The sequence below is a fragment of the Dendropsophus ebraccatus genome, chromosome 2 (genome assembly GCF_027789765.1).
Source record: "Dendropsophus ebraccatus isolate aDenEbr1 chromosome 2, aDenEbr1.pat, whole genome shotgun sequence".
In the NCBI taxonomy this organism is placed as follows: Eukaryota; Metazoa; Chordata; class Amphibia; order Anura; family Hylidae; genus Dendropsophus; species Dendropsophus ebraccatus.
Genome location: NC_091455.1, coordinates 132,114,804 through 132,129,849, shown reverse-complemented (window position 1 = coordinate 132,129,849; position 15,046 = coordinate 132,114,804). Strand labels below are relative to the sequence as shown.

Below are 15,046 nucleotides of genomic sequence, written 5' to 3'. Positions count from 1 at the left end.
GAGTATGCTGTCCAGTTTTGGAACCCGATTCATAGAAAGGATGTTCTAGAGCTGGAGAGGGTACAAAGACGGGCAACTAAACTAATAAGGGGAATAGAGCATCTTAGTTATGAGGAGAGATTAAAAGAATTACATTTGTTTAGTCTGGAGAAGAGACGTTTAAGGGGAGATATGATTAACTTATTTAAATGTATAAATATCCTCTACAAGAAATATGGTGAAAAGATGTTCCAGGTAAAACCCCCTCAAAGGACAAGGGGATTGTGTTTGGTGCACTTTTTTTTACTTTTTTACACTAGTGTACATTACTGTACACTAGTGTAAGACTTAGATTACAGTATACAATACACTGTACTGCTTCTGCAGTACAGTGTATTGTATCATGTGACCATCCTGCTGACAGGCAGTAGCACAGCCACCCCTGTCAGCAGGATGGCTTATCCATGGTAAGCCCGGGTGCCTTCATTAGGCCCCTGGAGTTACCATGGAGATGGAGGGACCGGACGGCGCCGCGGGACCTCCGATCATGTAAGTGGACCTATGGCGCCGTCTGGTACACACCGGAACCCGTTAGATGCCACTGTCATGCTTTGTCATTAACTATGTAACTATGTATGGGTAATGTAATGCATTTTTATTATGGGGGAGGGGGGGGGGGCTGGGGGGATTGTGTTTGTTGCACTTTTTTTTTACTTTTTTACACTAGTGTACATTACTGTACACTAGTGTAAGACTTAGATTACAGTATACAATACACTGTACTGCTTCTGCAGTACAGTGTATTGTATCATGTGACCATCCTGCTATCAGGCAGTAGCACAGCCACCCCTGTCAGCAGGATGGCTTATCCATGGTAAGCCCGGGTGCCTTCATTAGGCCCCCGGAGTTATCATGGAGACGTTGGAGGGACCGGACGGCGCCGTGGGACCTCCAATCATGTAAGTGGACTTGCGGCGGTACACACCGGAACCCGTTAGATGCCACTGTCATGCTTTGACAGCGGCATTTAACGGGTTAAACTGCCCGCAGCGGAGAATCCTCCGCTCCGGGCAGTTACAGGAGGGTGTCAGCGGTCACACTGACCGCTGATCCCCAGTCCTGCAGCCGCCGCCAGGTCGTAATTTATTCCGATGCGCCCGCCGTTAAAAGGCGTACGCATCGGAATAAAGCCCATTAGTGGCCGCCGTGAAAAGGCAGCATGACGGTCACTAAGGGGTTAAAGGATTATTTTTTTTAAGTGTTGCTGAAGATTGTGGTGCATTGAAAAAAAAATTGGACACTGTCACTTTAAGAAGTGCGTTTTTACTGCGGTACCGCAGAAGCAACTGCTTATAGCTCAGCTACCTTGTGGATTACAAATAATACCCTAGAGACTGTGGAAAACAAGCCGGGGAGTTGATTTGTTTATTGTTACCCAGGATTACAATTGTCATTGATTTGTCGAACTATAAGTACCCCAATAGCAAAGGAAAAAGTGGGGAAGCAGATCATCTCTATTTTATTGTCCTGTGGATTACAATTACCCCTGTGGATTACAATTTATTGCCTGTGTGGATTACAATTTGTACAGCTGCAGTTTTGGTACAGTGTGTCAGCGCAGCACTGCTAATTTCTGCTACGTCACACAGTTCTGTCCGCCCCAGGAGGGATTAACGGCTTGTCAGTAGAAGCGCGGGAAGAGCACAGCACTGTTTGTGACAGAAGTGACCGTTGGTGCTGCAGCCGTCAGAGCGGAACTAAAAGACTCAATATTGGTTTCAGTATAGTGATAATATTTCTTATATAGTGGTATTATTGGTAATATTGGTCTGATATACCAATAGCATTGCTCGGTCGAGGAAGGGGGGGCCCAAGTTGACCTCTTGCACCAGGGCCCAAGAGACATTAGCTACTCCCCTGTGTGCGACCTGTGCGCTTGCACAGGGCGCCTCAGTCCCGGTCAGCTGGGGGGGGGGGGCACTCAGGCAGAGAGACAGCTCTGCAGCTGCCTTTCTGTCTAAGCACTCCCCTAGCTGGCCGCCCAGCACCCTCTTCCTGTAGTTGTTCCTCCTGGGCGCTCCTGACTCCCCTCCCCTATAGGCATACAGTCCTATAAATCTTGTGACCGCAAGCAAAACGCTGCTTGCGGTCACGAGATTAATAAGACAGTAGGCCTATGGCTAGTGCGTGCTCCCTGGGGATTCCCCAGCAGAGCCAGCACCAGTGACCTCAATGTGAGCTGGCAGCCTTGTACTTCCGGCACAGGGAGCTCTTGTTGGAGACGCTCTTTATACCGGAAGTACCAGCCCCAGCGCACACTGAGCTCATTGGTGTGTGCGCTGCTGGAGACATCCCCTGGGAGCGCGCATCCATGGGGGCGATACTGAAGAAGACGAGAGCCACGGCAGGGGAGCGAGGTGTTAGGTGAGTAGTGTTTTGTTTGTTTTTTTAATCTGAAGAGAAGGGGTCAACTGCAAGGGGGACATTTATAAGGGGGCATTTGTAAGAGGGGGCAGCATAAGGAGGCCATGCATTAGGGCGTAGCATTAGGGGGACATCTATATGGGGTAACCATCTCTGAGGGGGCAGCCTAAAGGGGCCATCTATTAGGGGGTAGCATAAGAGGAGAATCTATATTAGGGGACCATCCATGAGGGGGCAATCTATAAGGAGGCAGCATAAGGGGGACATCTATAAGGAGGCAGCATAAGGGGGACATCTATAAGGGGGCAGAGGAGATAACACGGGAGGCATCTGTAAGGGGTCTGGAAAGTATGGCTGGGGGAGGTTGTAGTTGTGTGTATGGCTGGGGGAGGTTGTACTTGTGTGTATGGCTGGGGGAGGTTGTAGTTGTATGTATGGCTGGGGGAGGTTGAAGTTGTGTGTATGGCTGGGGGAGGTTGTAGTTGTGTGTATGGCTGGGGGAGGTTGAAGTTGTGTGAATGGCTGGGGGAGGTTGTAGTTGTGTGTATGGCTGGGGGAGGTTGAAGTTGTGTGAATGGCTGGGGGAGGTAGTAGTTGTGTGTATGACCAGGGGAGAAAGTAGTTGTGTGTATGGCTGCATGGGTTAGTAGTAGTTGTGTCTATGGCTGTAGAGGGTAGTAGTAGTTGTTTATATGGCTGGAGGGAGTTGTAGTTGTGTGTATGGCTGGATGGGTTAGTAGTAGTTGTGTATATGGCTGGAAGGGGTAGTAGTAGTTGTGTATATGGCTGGAGGGGGTAGTATTTGTGTGTGTGTATGGCTGGTGGAGGTTGTAGTTATGTGTATGGCTGGGGAGGTAGTAGTTGTGTGTATGGCTGGGGGAGGTAGTAGTTGTGTGTATGGCCAGATGGGTTACTAGTAGTTGTGTGTATGGCTGGAGGAGGAAGTAGAAGTTGGGTGTATGGCTGGAGGGGGTAGTAGTAGTTGTGTGTATGGCTGAGAGGGTTAGGTGATGGGTGTTGGATGTCGTCTGGAGGAGTGGGAGGCTATAGGAGCTTTATGTCACCTTAAGGGGGTCTCAGCAGAGGCTCTGGGGTGGGGGTGGGGGGCGCCAAAAAAAGGTTCACACAGGGTGCTATCTACCTTAAGGCCGGCCTTGGTACTAGACGACACAGTCAGGATAGCTATTACAGGGTAGAAAGCGAGTATAAGCACACAAAGGACACGCTAGCCACACAAAGAACAACTTCTGTGATTTTTTTTTTAAATATATTTTTGTAATGTGCTTTACATACCCTTCTGCTTCCCTTCCCTATCACCCCAAAAAGTTTTTAAAAATATGACAAAGCCGCTCTTCCAATAAAAATGTAAATCACCCCTTTACCATTTTACTAATAAAACATGTAAAAATTTATAAATTAACATATTTAATATTGTAGCATGCGTAATTGTCTGATCTAGTAAAATATAAAAATATTATTTAAGCCTGTGAATGGCGTAAACAAAAATGGGAAAAAAACGCAAGGATTGTAGATTTTTTGTAACATCTGTCAGAAAAAAATAAAAAGTTATCCATCTACAGTACACAAAAATTATGCTAATAAAAACTAGAAATCTTGGCCGAGAAATGACACTTCAACCAGCCCTGTATGTGGAAAAGCAAGAAGGAAAAAACAAAAATGGCTCGGTTATTAAGGACAAAATAGGCTATGTAATTGCTGCTTACAATAATGTCTTTTAACCTATAGTACTTATTTAAAGGATGAAGTGTGGATGTAGCTTGATTGTGTAGTACATACTTTTGATGACTAAATTCAGATTACAAAAGCACAGTGCAACTATTACAAAGTAAGAGGATGCTTTGCAAAATTTAAATAATAAATGTCAGGTAAATAATGGAATATCGAAAAAGCTCCAGTTTTAGTAAGTTTATGCCATTGTATCCAAGTTTGAGAAATTTAGCCCATTATGATCCTGTACAAGATATACTTTACCTTATACTAGATTAAGTATCAGTACAAAAGGAGATAACAGATACAGCTGAACTGAGCACTGTGTAGTTACTCTCTACTGCCATCTGGTGACTGATATTATTGTTGCAAATTGTTGGAAACTATAAAGAAAAACATTTAATAAAATAGTCATTTTAAAGTTCTGAAGACTAGGAAATATAATAAAATAAAATGTTTTTTTTTTTACAGTATAAGTTTAGGTGTAAATCTATCTGTCTTTTCCAAGGGTGCCCAGGAGGCCAATAAATGCGCTGTGGGCAGCAAAGATAATCTTGCTATAAAAAAGCTTGATAAATCTTCCCCAAACTGGTTGGATGCCTACAAAGGACAGGCTGGGATATTGGCTAATAACAGAGAACCATGGTCTAATTGCTGTGCATGTTTAGCAAGGTCAGGAGGGCACCCAATGTACCTATGTGCTAAATTTGGGGTGAAAAGGTTAAGCTTTTGGAGTAACCCGCTGGGGAGGTAGATGTTAGCAGTACCCGGGCTGCCACTGTCAGATGCTATGGTCACGGTATTGGCACGAGGGTGCAGGGTTAGACCACGGGAACTTGAGCAAGCGGGACCCCAGGACAATTCTACCCAGCTTCTTGGTTGCTGGAGGCCGAACAGGCCTTTACTCAATTGAAGAAAAGTTTTTCTACAGCCCCTGTCTTGGTACATCCTGACTTGGATGTTCCGTTTGTGGTGGAGGTGGATGCCTCAGAGTCCGGTGTAGGGGCGGTGCTTTCTCAGGGGAGAGAACCCTATACCAACCTGAGGCCTGTCGCATACTTCTCCCGTAGATTCTCCACTTCCGAGGCCAATTACAATGTTGGCAACCGGGAACTGTTGGCTATCAAGTAGGCCTTTGAGGAGTGGAGGCATTTCCTGGAAGGAGCGAGACATCAGATAACGGTTTTAACTGATCACAAAAACTTGTTATACTTAGACAATACTAAGAGGCTAAATTCGCGTCAATCTTGCTGGGCATTGTTCTTTACTCATTTCAATTTTATAGTGACGTATCGTCCGGGGTCTAAGAATATAAAGGCTGATGCCTTGTCCCGAAGCTTCGGCATTTGTGGTGTGCCTGAGGTAGAACCTGTAAACATACTACCTCCAGGCATTGTTCTTTCTAGTATATCTATTGATTTAAAGAAGGAAATTTTGAGATCTCAAAATAACGCGCCTGCTAACTTACCTCCAGATAAGCTGTTTGTTCCTATGCACCTTAGGTAAGCAGTGTTGAAAGAGATACATGCATCTATACTGGCCGGTCATCCTGGCATAGCTGGGATTGGCTATCTGTTGTCTCGCACATGCTGGTGGCCTTCATGGCAGAGGGACGTTCGGGAATATGTGAAATCCTGTGAAACATGTGCCCGAGCCAAAACCCCAAGGTCTCTGCCTGAAGGCCTACTCCAGCCACTACCACTGCCAGGTCACCCGTGGTCCCATCTGTCGATGGACTTTATAACTGATCTTCCCCCCTCACAGGGGAAGACTGTGATCTGGGTAGTGGTTGATCGCTTTAGTAAAATGTGTCATTTAATTGCATTAAAGAAACTGCCTACTGCCAAAACTCTTGCTAAACTATTTGTTCGTCACATCCTCCCGTTACATGGGGTACCTACCAACATTGTCTCTGACCGAGGGGTGCAGTTTGTGTCCAGGTTTTGGAGGGCTTTTTGTGAATTCTTGAAAATATCTTTGTCATTTTCCTCAGCATTTCACCCGGAAACTAATGGTCACACGGAACGTACTAATCAATCTCTTGAGCAGTATTTAAGATGTTATGTCTCTGATAACCAAGGTACCTGGTCTGAGTATTTGCCAATGGCTGAATTTGCTTTGAACAATCATGTCAACGCCTCCACACAGCAAACACCCTTCTATTGTATTTATGGTTATCATCCCCAGTTTTCTGCAGTCCCCAATCAGGAGTCACATTTCACTTCCGTTGCAGAACTTACCAAAAAACTGTGCACAGTTTGGGCAGAGAGTCTTGCGACTCTAACTGTATCCCAACAAAAACAAGTTCAATATGCTAATTGCAAACGCTGTCCCGGTCCCCAGTATCTTGTGGGAGAAAAAGTGTGGTTGTCTACTAAGAATTTACGTCTCAGGGTCCCTTCAGCCAAATTCGCTCCCGATATATTGATCCGTTCCTCATTAAAGAAATTATCAATCCAGTCTCCTTTAAGTTAAAGCTACCCCGGTCATTAAGAGTCCATCCAGTATTCCATAAAAGCCTCCTCAAGAAATATACTCCTCCTACAGTCACTTGTCCTCCTCCTCTTCCAGTTGTGGTCCAGGGTGAGTTAGAGTATGAGGTAGAAAGAATTCTAGACTCAAGAAAGATCCGCAGGACCATTCAGTATCTGGTACACTGGAAGGGGTATGGTCCAGAGGAGCGCACATGGGTATCTGCTCGGGATCTCCATGCCTCTGATTTAATCAGAAAATTTCATCAGTCATACCCTGATAAGCCTGGGGGTCCTAGTGAGGGTCTGGAGGCCCCTCCTCAGGGGGGGGGTTCTGTTAGGACTTGGACCGCGCATTCGGCTCCCGGCGTCGCCGATGCGTGCAGCCAAAGCATACATAACCGCTCAGGCCGGTTGCTAGGGGCACGACGACGTCGTCTATAGCAGCCGGATTGCTTCTCATGTTTTTTACCTACTCTGCTCTGCTACTCAGTGTTGTAGCAGAGGCCAGGGTTTTACTCCCCTGGCTGATCAGCATAGCTGTTTTGTGTGTTGAACTGATTGTAGCTTGACAGCTGACTTTGCCAATCAGCTGTCAGTAATCTTGAGTCTGGGGCCTATAAGTATCCTCCCCAGTCTACTTTGCCTTGCCTATGAAAGTCCCTGGCTTGCCTGGTGTTACTTGATCTAGCGTTCCTGCATTCATATTCTGCTTACCTGACTTCAGCTGTGACTACTTGACTATTCTTCTGGACACGATTTGGTACTTTGTTGCTCGGCTGGTTTTGACTCAGACTTTTGACCTTCCCTTTATTGTGTTGTGTATTGTCTTGTTTTGTTTTGTGCATTCACTGTAGTGAGATCAGGGACTGCCGTCCAGTTGTCCGTTTGCTAATTAGAGCATCTGAGGCAAGCAGGTAGGGCTGGTGCCAGCTTCAGGACTCACCTGTCCTTGTGTCTCTCTGTCCTGATCCTAACAGATGGTGAATGGAAGAGAAAAGCATGGATTCAAGAAGGCTTTACATTGATTGTATGAAATGAAAGTGGCAACTTTTACAACGTAAAGATTTTCCCACTGTACTGTAACTTTTTAACAAAAAAATGGCGCAAATAATGTGTTTAAAAAACTTGCCAAATATGGTCCTCTGGCTCTTTTTTTTAAGACATGCATACATAATAACACCAGGTTAATGATTCAACAAAGGGCAAGGCGCAACCCATACATGCATTTCTTGGGGTGTACTTTGAAGAGTTTTGGAAATACGCAATTAAAGGCCATGTTCACACAACATATTTTTTCAATAAATAACCGCAGTTGTTGCAGTTTGCAACACCGGCTGCTATTTATTGAAAATGTTAATTATTTCTGCCCAGAAGTTCCTTATCCTATCCAGCGGGCAGTCACAGATTTTGATTACCCCTGGCCATAGATTGAGCTCCAGATGTCTGTGCTTAGGTGCACCAGATGAGCGAGAGCTGCAAAGAGTCGCCAACCTTCTTCTGCAGGCATGCGTGCATAGATAAAATAGCCTTGTTCGTAAAAAAAATGGCGACTTGCCACAAAAAAGAACCTGTGCTTACCTGTCTGCGCAGCCCAGGTGTACTCCTCCGAGTCTCTGGTGTCCCTGCTGATGCAAACTCAGGCGCATTTTGCAGACTCCATAGTCTTTATATTAGATGACCAGCAGGTGTAAGATAATGATGAATACAAGCATTGACAGAGGCCTCCTAAGCCAGCATAGCTACCCACAGACCTACAGTTGTAAGATAATGGTGAAGACAAGCATTGACATAGGTCTCCTAAGCCAGCCTATGACAGTTAAAGTTAGTATCAGTACGTGGTTCTGCAGATAGATACTGCAGATGTACTGTACAAATGCTTGTTAATAACAAGGAATGGGATAGGACATACATGGAATGGTGCTAGAAGCACCTGTCTCCCCTCTCAGCGTCTTGGTCGGGTGTCCAGTCTTGCTCCCACCATCCTTGTGTTCGTTCCTTCTGATAGGGCAGTGTAGATCGAATGACCTTAGAAGAATGCCACAGTACCCAGGGTGTTCCCTTGTGTGTTAGACTGTAAGTAGTGACTACAACACTTGTGTTATATTTTCTTTCTTTTTTTTTACAGGCTTAGTAGTGGAAGCTGTCTGATAGATTACTAAGTCGGGGCCTTGTGTAAGCCGATATGTAATGGCTAACACTTACCCCCCCCCCCCAATTAATATCCCAGTACCCACCGCACCAGAAGTACTGAGTACTGGGAAGAGGCAATACCAGTTGTTGCGGAGTGTCAAAAAAATTTTCCTGGACTGGCCGGTAGCAGGCTGGTAATATTAGGCTGGGGAAAGCCTAGAAAAGTGGGCCTTCCCATCCTGGCAATACTAGGCTGCTGCTGTTTGTTTTTTTTTAACCTGTCTGGTTATGAAAATAGGGGGAACACGTTTTTTTTCTAAATTATTTATCATAAAACACATAGGGTTCCCCCCTATTTTCATAAACAGCTAGGTTAAAAAAATAAACAGCACTAGTCTAGTAGTACCAGGGTTGGAAGGGCTATTTATTTTGGCCCTTCCCAGCCTAATAACACCAGCCTGCCACTGCCCAGTCCAGAAGTGACAATTTTAATGCTCCAGGATCACTGGTACCTGGATCTTCCCAGTACCCCTGGTGCGGTGAGTACTGGGGTAATAATTGGGGTTTAGTGTTAATAATTTTTTACTGAATCCGAATTAATCCTCTGGATACCAATATCTGAAAAACAACAACAAAAAAACAAGTGTTCTGCACCTTACAGAATGCAGCATCTTGCCAGATGCTGCTTACAGTATGGCACACGAGGGGTTAAGAGAGGATGCATCACATCCACGCTTAACCCTTCGGGTGCCAAATGGAACAATGTGGCCTCCAGGGGGTAAGTGAGGATGCATGGCAAAGAAATTTTTATTCTTTACCAGAGCCTAGTACACTGAGCTAGAAGTGTTCCGGGCTCTGGCTCTTCAAAAGTGTCAACAGGAAATCAGTGGCTGCAGCCGGGACATCGCTGCAGCCACTGATTGGCTGAGTTGAGAATGCACAAGTGTCATCTCAGCCAATCAGTGTGAAGCAGTGTCCCTGCTCAGCCACTAATTGAAAGAAGACAGGGAGAAGACCGGGGGGTAAGTTTACCACACCCCGCCATCCCCCCATAACAGAGCACAGTCTGGACCACAGGAGGTTCATTTAACCCTGAAGTGAAGCAGCGTTTGTGCTTACAACTGGCGTCACTCGTGTGCCGCGGAGTCGGGAGAAGGAACAGGGGGCTGTCGAGAGTTGGAGGGAGACATGGAATCCCTCTTTTTCACAGATTCCACAGATGTGGCATCCATGAAATCAGTGAAAAACACAGATCCCATAAAGTTTATTGAGGGATCTGAGCCGCGATTCTGCTGCGAGAAATGAGATGTCCTATTTGGCACAGACAGTGGAGGGACTCACCACATTGATCATCTGAATAGACTCATAGGACTCAATAGGACTTAAAATTTCCGTGGCCACGGATCCGCGATCACGGGATGTGTGAATAAGGCCTTAGTGTACCTCAAAACTAGAAAAAATATTTATTTGTTCCTACACAGACCATAATATGTATACCAGACTATCTCCAATACAATAATTTCCTACAAAACTGATAGCTCACACCAAAATATAATAAACAATGTATACTTTATTGAAAAATTCATATAACATTCATAAAAATACATATTTTAAAATTCCAAGGAAATTATATTAACAGATTTGCACAAATGACATAGGTGGGCCACAGAGATCACTAGAACATGATTGGGCAGTAAGGGGAAGCTTAATAGAGTAAAACACCCAGACAGAGAACACAATTAGTAAGGTGCACAGTGCTGCAGGACCTAGTGTCCAACATAAATCTAGCAGCAGAAATGGTATATACTAAAGTGCACAGTGCTATAAATACGCTATATACAGAGTCTCTGAAATGTAGGCAGCTGAAGTAGTTGTAAATGTACAAAGTGATAGCGACAATGCCTAACCAGCTTCCAAACAAGTGATATGCAGAAGTGCACGGTATACCTCAAGTCCGGTGACTACGCGGTCCTCCTCCTCCCCAACGCACGTTTCGCATTAGCTTGATCACGGGGCGTACATCACTTTGTACATTTACAACTACTTCAGCCGCCTACATTTCAGAGACTCTGTATATAGCGTATGTATAGCACTGTGCACTTAAGTATATACCATTTCTGCTGCTAGACTTATGTTGGACACTAGGTCCTGCAGCACTGTGCACCTTACTAATTGTGTTCTCTGTCTGGGTGTTTTACTCTATTAAGCTTCCCCTTACTGCCCAATCATGTCCTACTGATCTCTGTGGCCCACCTATGTCATTTGTGCAAATCTGTTAATATCATTTCCTTGGAATTTTAAAATATGTGTTTTTATGAATGTTATATGAATTTTTCAATAAAGTATACATTGTTTATTATATTTTGGTGTGAGCTATCAGTTAAAATATTTATTTGGTAAAATGAAAAAAAAAATACAATTTTGCAACTTTTAACCCCTAGACGACCCAGGACGTAGAGTTACGTCATGGAAGTCTGTCCCCAGACGACCCTGGACGTAACTCTACGTCCTGGGTGTTTCTCCCGCTATGAAGCGCGCTCCGGATAGGAGATGGGGGCCGGCTGCAGTGAGCAGCTGGGACCTCACCGGTAATGACACGCTGCAGCGATCATGCTGCCGCGTGTCATTAACCCCTTAAACGCCGCGGTCTCTCACCTGCCTCCGTGCGGTCCGATCGGCGATCTGCTGCACTGAGCCTGCACAGGCAGGCTCAATGAGCAGATCGCCGATAACACTGATCAATGCTATGCCTATGGCATAGCAATGGTCAGTGTAGAAATTAAACTAGTGTATGTAAAAGTCCCCCAAAGGGACTTCAAATGTGTAAAAAAAAAAATTCAAAACACTATTACACTACCCCAAAACCCCTCCCCCAATAAAAGTTGAAATAACCCCCCCTATCCTATTATATAAATAAAACATATAAAAATAAATAAATAGATAAACATATAATATACCGTAGCATGCGTAATTGTGCGATCTATTAAGATATAACAAGCGTCATTGTGATCGGTGAACGGCGTACACGAAAAAAGGGAAAAAAGTGCGCAGATTACCGATTTTATGTTACATTATATATTAAAAAAAAATCAATAAAAAGTGATCAAAACATCCGATCTTCACAAATATGGTATTAATAAAAACTAGAGATCATGGCGGAAAAAATGACACCCCATACAGCCCCGTAGGTGAAAAAATAAAACTGTTATAAGTGTCACAATAGGCCCTTTTTATTAATATTTAATTGCCCAAAAAAAAGGATTTCATAAAAAAAATATATATATAACATTAGAGAATCTGTGTAACCTGCATGTGGTTGTGTTCGGACTGACCTATAGAATAATAGTATCATGTCGCTGTTACCATATAGTGTATTATGTAGACACAGGAACCCCCCAAACGTTACCATATTGCATTCTTTTTTACGATTTCACCTATTTATATCTTCATAAATAATATATTTGGAATTCCATCATACATGTTATGGTAAAATGAATGACGCTATTACACAGTACAACTATTCCTGTAATAAACAAGCACTTACATGGCTTGTAGATAGAAAACTGAGAGTGCTAGAGCTCTTAGAAGGGGAGGAGGGAAAAACGGAAACACTAAGATCAAAATTTGCGCGGTCCACTGGGTCATTTTGGGCCTGGTCCTCAAAGGGTTAATGGGTTTGTTTTTATGCAGTGCAAAACTGATTTGCTCACACTAGCCAGAATCCTACTCCACACTCATGAGGGGCAAATTCCCCGAAACAGCTGTCTGTGGATAGATACCTTGCTTGGGTGGTTTCCTTGATTGGAGACATTCCTTGGCTTGGTTGTTCCTTCCCGAAGTAAGGTCTGGTTAGTTCACTGACGTCGAGACATGTGATGGTGTCTCTGCAGTGTTCTTTTGCATTAATGACTAAACTAACATTTTATCTTTAGTTTGTGAATCAGTACAATCAGTAAAATACCCAATTTACATAGCTTTTGATTTACGTCAATAAAAAAAATACTGTATTCTGACTTAAGAATAACATTTTTATGTCTACAGAGGTATGTGATGGCTTAGCTGCCGTGCTGATACTCCTGGTCCACCACTGGTCTCTGCCTCCTGGTTTCTGTGACATCAGCAAATCAGTGGCTGCAACAGTGTCTTGTCTCATTCCCTGCCTCCTATAGTAATGTGATGTCACAGCAACCAGGGGATAGAGGAACTGGGAGTATTGTTGTGGCAGCTGTTAGAGATGGGCACATGTGAGTATAACTTGAGAAGGGATGAATAATGGAACAGCTCCTTTAATAAAATGAATGCTATGGGGGACATTTATTAAGTCCGGCGTTTTTTTACGCCGGACTTATAAATGTCCCCGCATCTCCGGCGCTACAGGGATTTATGTAGAGGCAGACTGCCTCTACATAAATCCCGTGCGCTCTGGTGCGCCCCGCCGAAAACCTACGCCAGCTGAGGACTGGAGTAGGTTTTTCGGCATATCTTTTGGCGGAATGGATGGTGAATCGTGCGGAATCGCGCGCGCCCCCTTCACAACCCCTCACCGCCCCCCCCCCCCCCGGCGTACTCGGCGGAAAGTGCCGATTTGCGAGTATTTTATTCGCAAATCGTCCATTTGCGAGTAAAATAATGTGCAAATCGGCACTTTCCGCCGAAAATCATCCGTACGCCGGATGATACATGTCCCCCTATGTGTTTTTGCATGTGTTGAGCACATATTTAGATGTTATTGATGTGACCAATTTGGATTCAGTCTTCCTCTAGAAAATGGATTAAAAGGCCATTGGTTAAACTACCATTACATATAATATGTTAGTGAGCGCAGCCTGAAATGTTATAAGAGATGTAAAAGGTTTTTTTAACCTCATTCAGATTTTTGTAGTAGTCCTAAATGTTTTTATAAAATAATTGTGGCAGACATGTAATGAAAACTTAGCCTCCTGCAATTAGTTATACAATTACAAATATAAGCCAGAAACCATTATCAAATCTGTAATCAGTTGCATGTAGTACATTTGGATATAGTCAGGCCCCTGTGATGTCTCATTGTGTTTTCTCAGGTTAATATACAGCAGGAGCTCAAACTAACACAGCGTGGGAAATATGGCATGTTTGTAAAAGCTCACTGTGGGCAATTAGTGAACAGTCAGTTCTAGATGCTTCACACCAAATGGCACACCACTGTATCGGTTCAGAAGTATTTAACTTATTTAGTTTTATTTATTTATTTTTTATTTTGTTTAGTTTAGATTCACTGGAGAAAACACTAACAAAATTGATTGCATATTAGGTAAGATCTCTTAGGATATGTAGCTTGATTAGACTTTTTGTAATGATATGTGTCTTTTTCATGTGTGCCTCTTCTCAGTAATGTAAAAGTAGATTTTATGAAACATTCTATATTTGGTGGGTCTCTTTGCTTGGACTATCTCTGCAGTGAGGTTCTTTAGTATATTTTTATGAAGACCCTTTAACATAGGATTTATGATAATACTGTCTTGGCTTCTTAAAGCGACTCTGTACCCACAATCTGCCCCGCAACACTGCTTGGACTTACAGATAGCTGCATTTAATACAAGATCTGTCCTGGGTCTGTTCGGCAGGTGATGCAGTTATTGACCTAAAAAACAACTTTTAATCTTGCAGCCCTGTGTCAAAATATGCTTTAAAGATCAGCACAAGTTACTCTTTGTTGGCAGTGATAAAAGAAGAAATGTTTCCCACCCTTAGTACCAAAAAGTGAGCGCAGAGTCTGCTTTTGTTTCACTAGAAGTAGATGTGCTAAAGTTTATAAAACAACAGGCTAGAGAAATGCTCACAATGTTACTTTAGCAGAGAGACATTCTTTTTTTTCTCATCCAGTCTCGGAAAAAAACAACACATAAATCCATGAAGATCGACTTTTCAAAGCTCATGTGAATACAAAAGCATATCTGCATTCAAATGAAAAAAAAAAAACAAGAAAACAACAACATTTTCTATTGCGTGATTGAAATTAAGCAATGTAAGAAGATATACAAGGTTCAGTATCTCCCTGCTGTCCCATTTCCACAGGACAACTTCATTCATTTCACAAAACCTTAAATAACTCAAAGACATACAGAAAGTTTTGCAAATGGGCACTGGAATATCTCACATTTTGTGGCTCATCACTAATCAGAGCCAGAAACACAGAGCAGGCTTTTTGTAAACTTGGGCAGATGCCACATTAGAAGTGCAAATATTCAGGGAAATAAAGTGATTTTGTTAGATCATCAACTATTCCTCTAAATAGGTCTAAAATAAAATTTTCTTTAGGGATGCCTTCACAC

At 43.5% G+C, this 15,046-nt stretch overlaps 1 protein-coding gene across 10 annotated transcripts in view; it reads left to right on the top strand.

Annotated features, from left to right (window-relative positions):
- LOC138784662 (transmembrane channel-like protein 2) overlaps window positions 1-15,046 on the top strand; it is a 169,337-nt gene that overhangs the window by 30,244 nt on the left and 124,047 nt on the right. For 3 of the 10 annotated variants that reach the window (XM_069960302.1, XM_069960303.1, XM_069960293.1), the window contains exon 2: window positions 13,980-14,025. The exons of 1 other annotated variant lie outside the window; for it this stretch is intronic. The gene's annotated coding sequence lies outside the window, so the exon portion shown is untranslated. Of the gene's footprint in view, window positions 1-482; window positions 529-887; window positions 939-13,979; window positions 14,026-15,046 lie in introns of those variants that run through there. 6 more of the 10 variants (XM_069960298.1, XM_069960296.1, XM_069960295.1 and 3 more) reach the window with 5 other exon arrangements.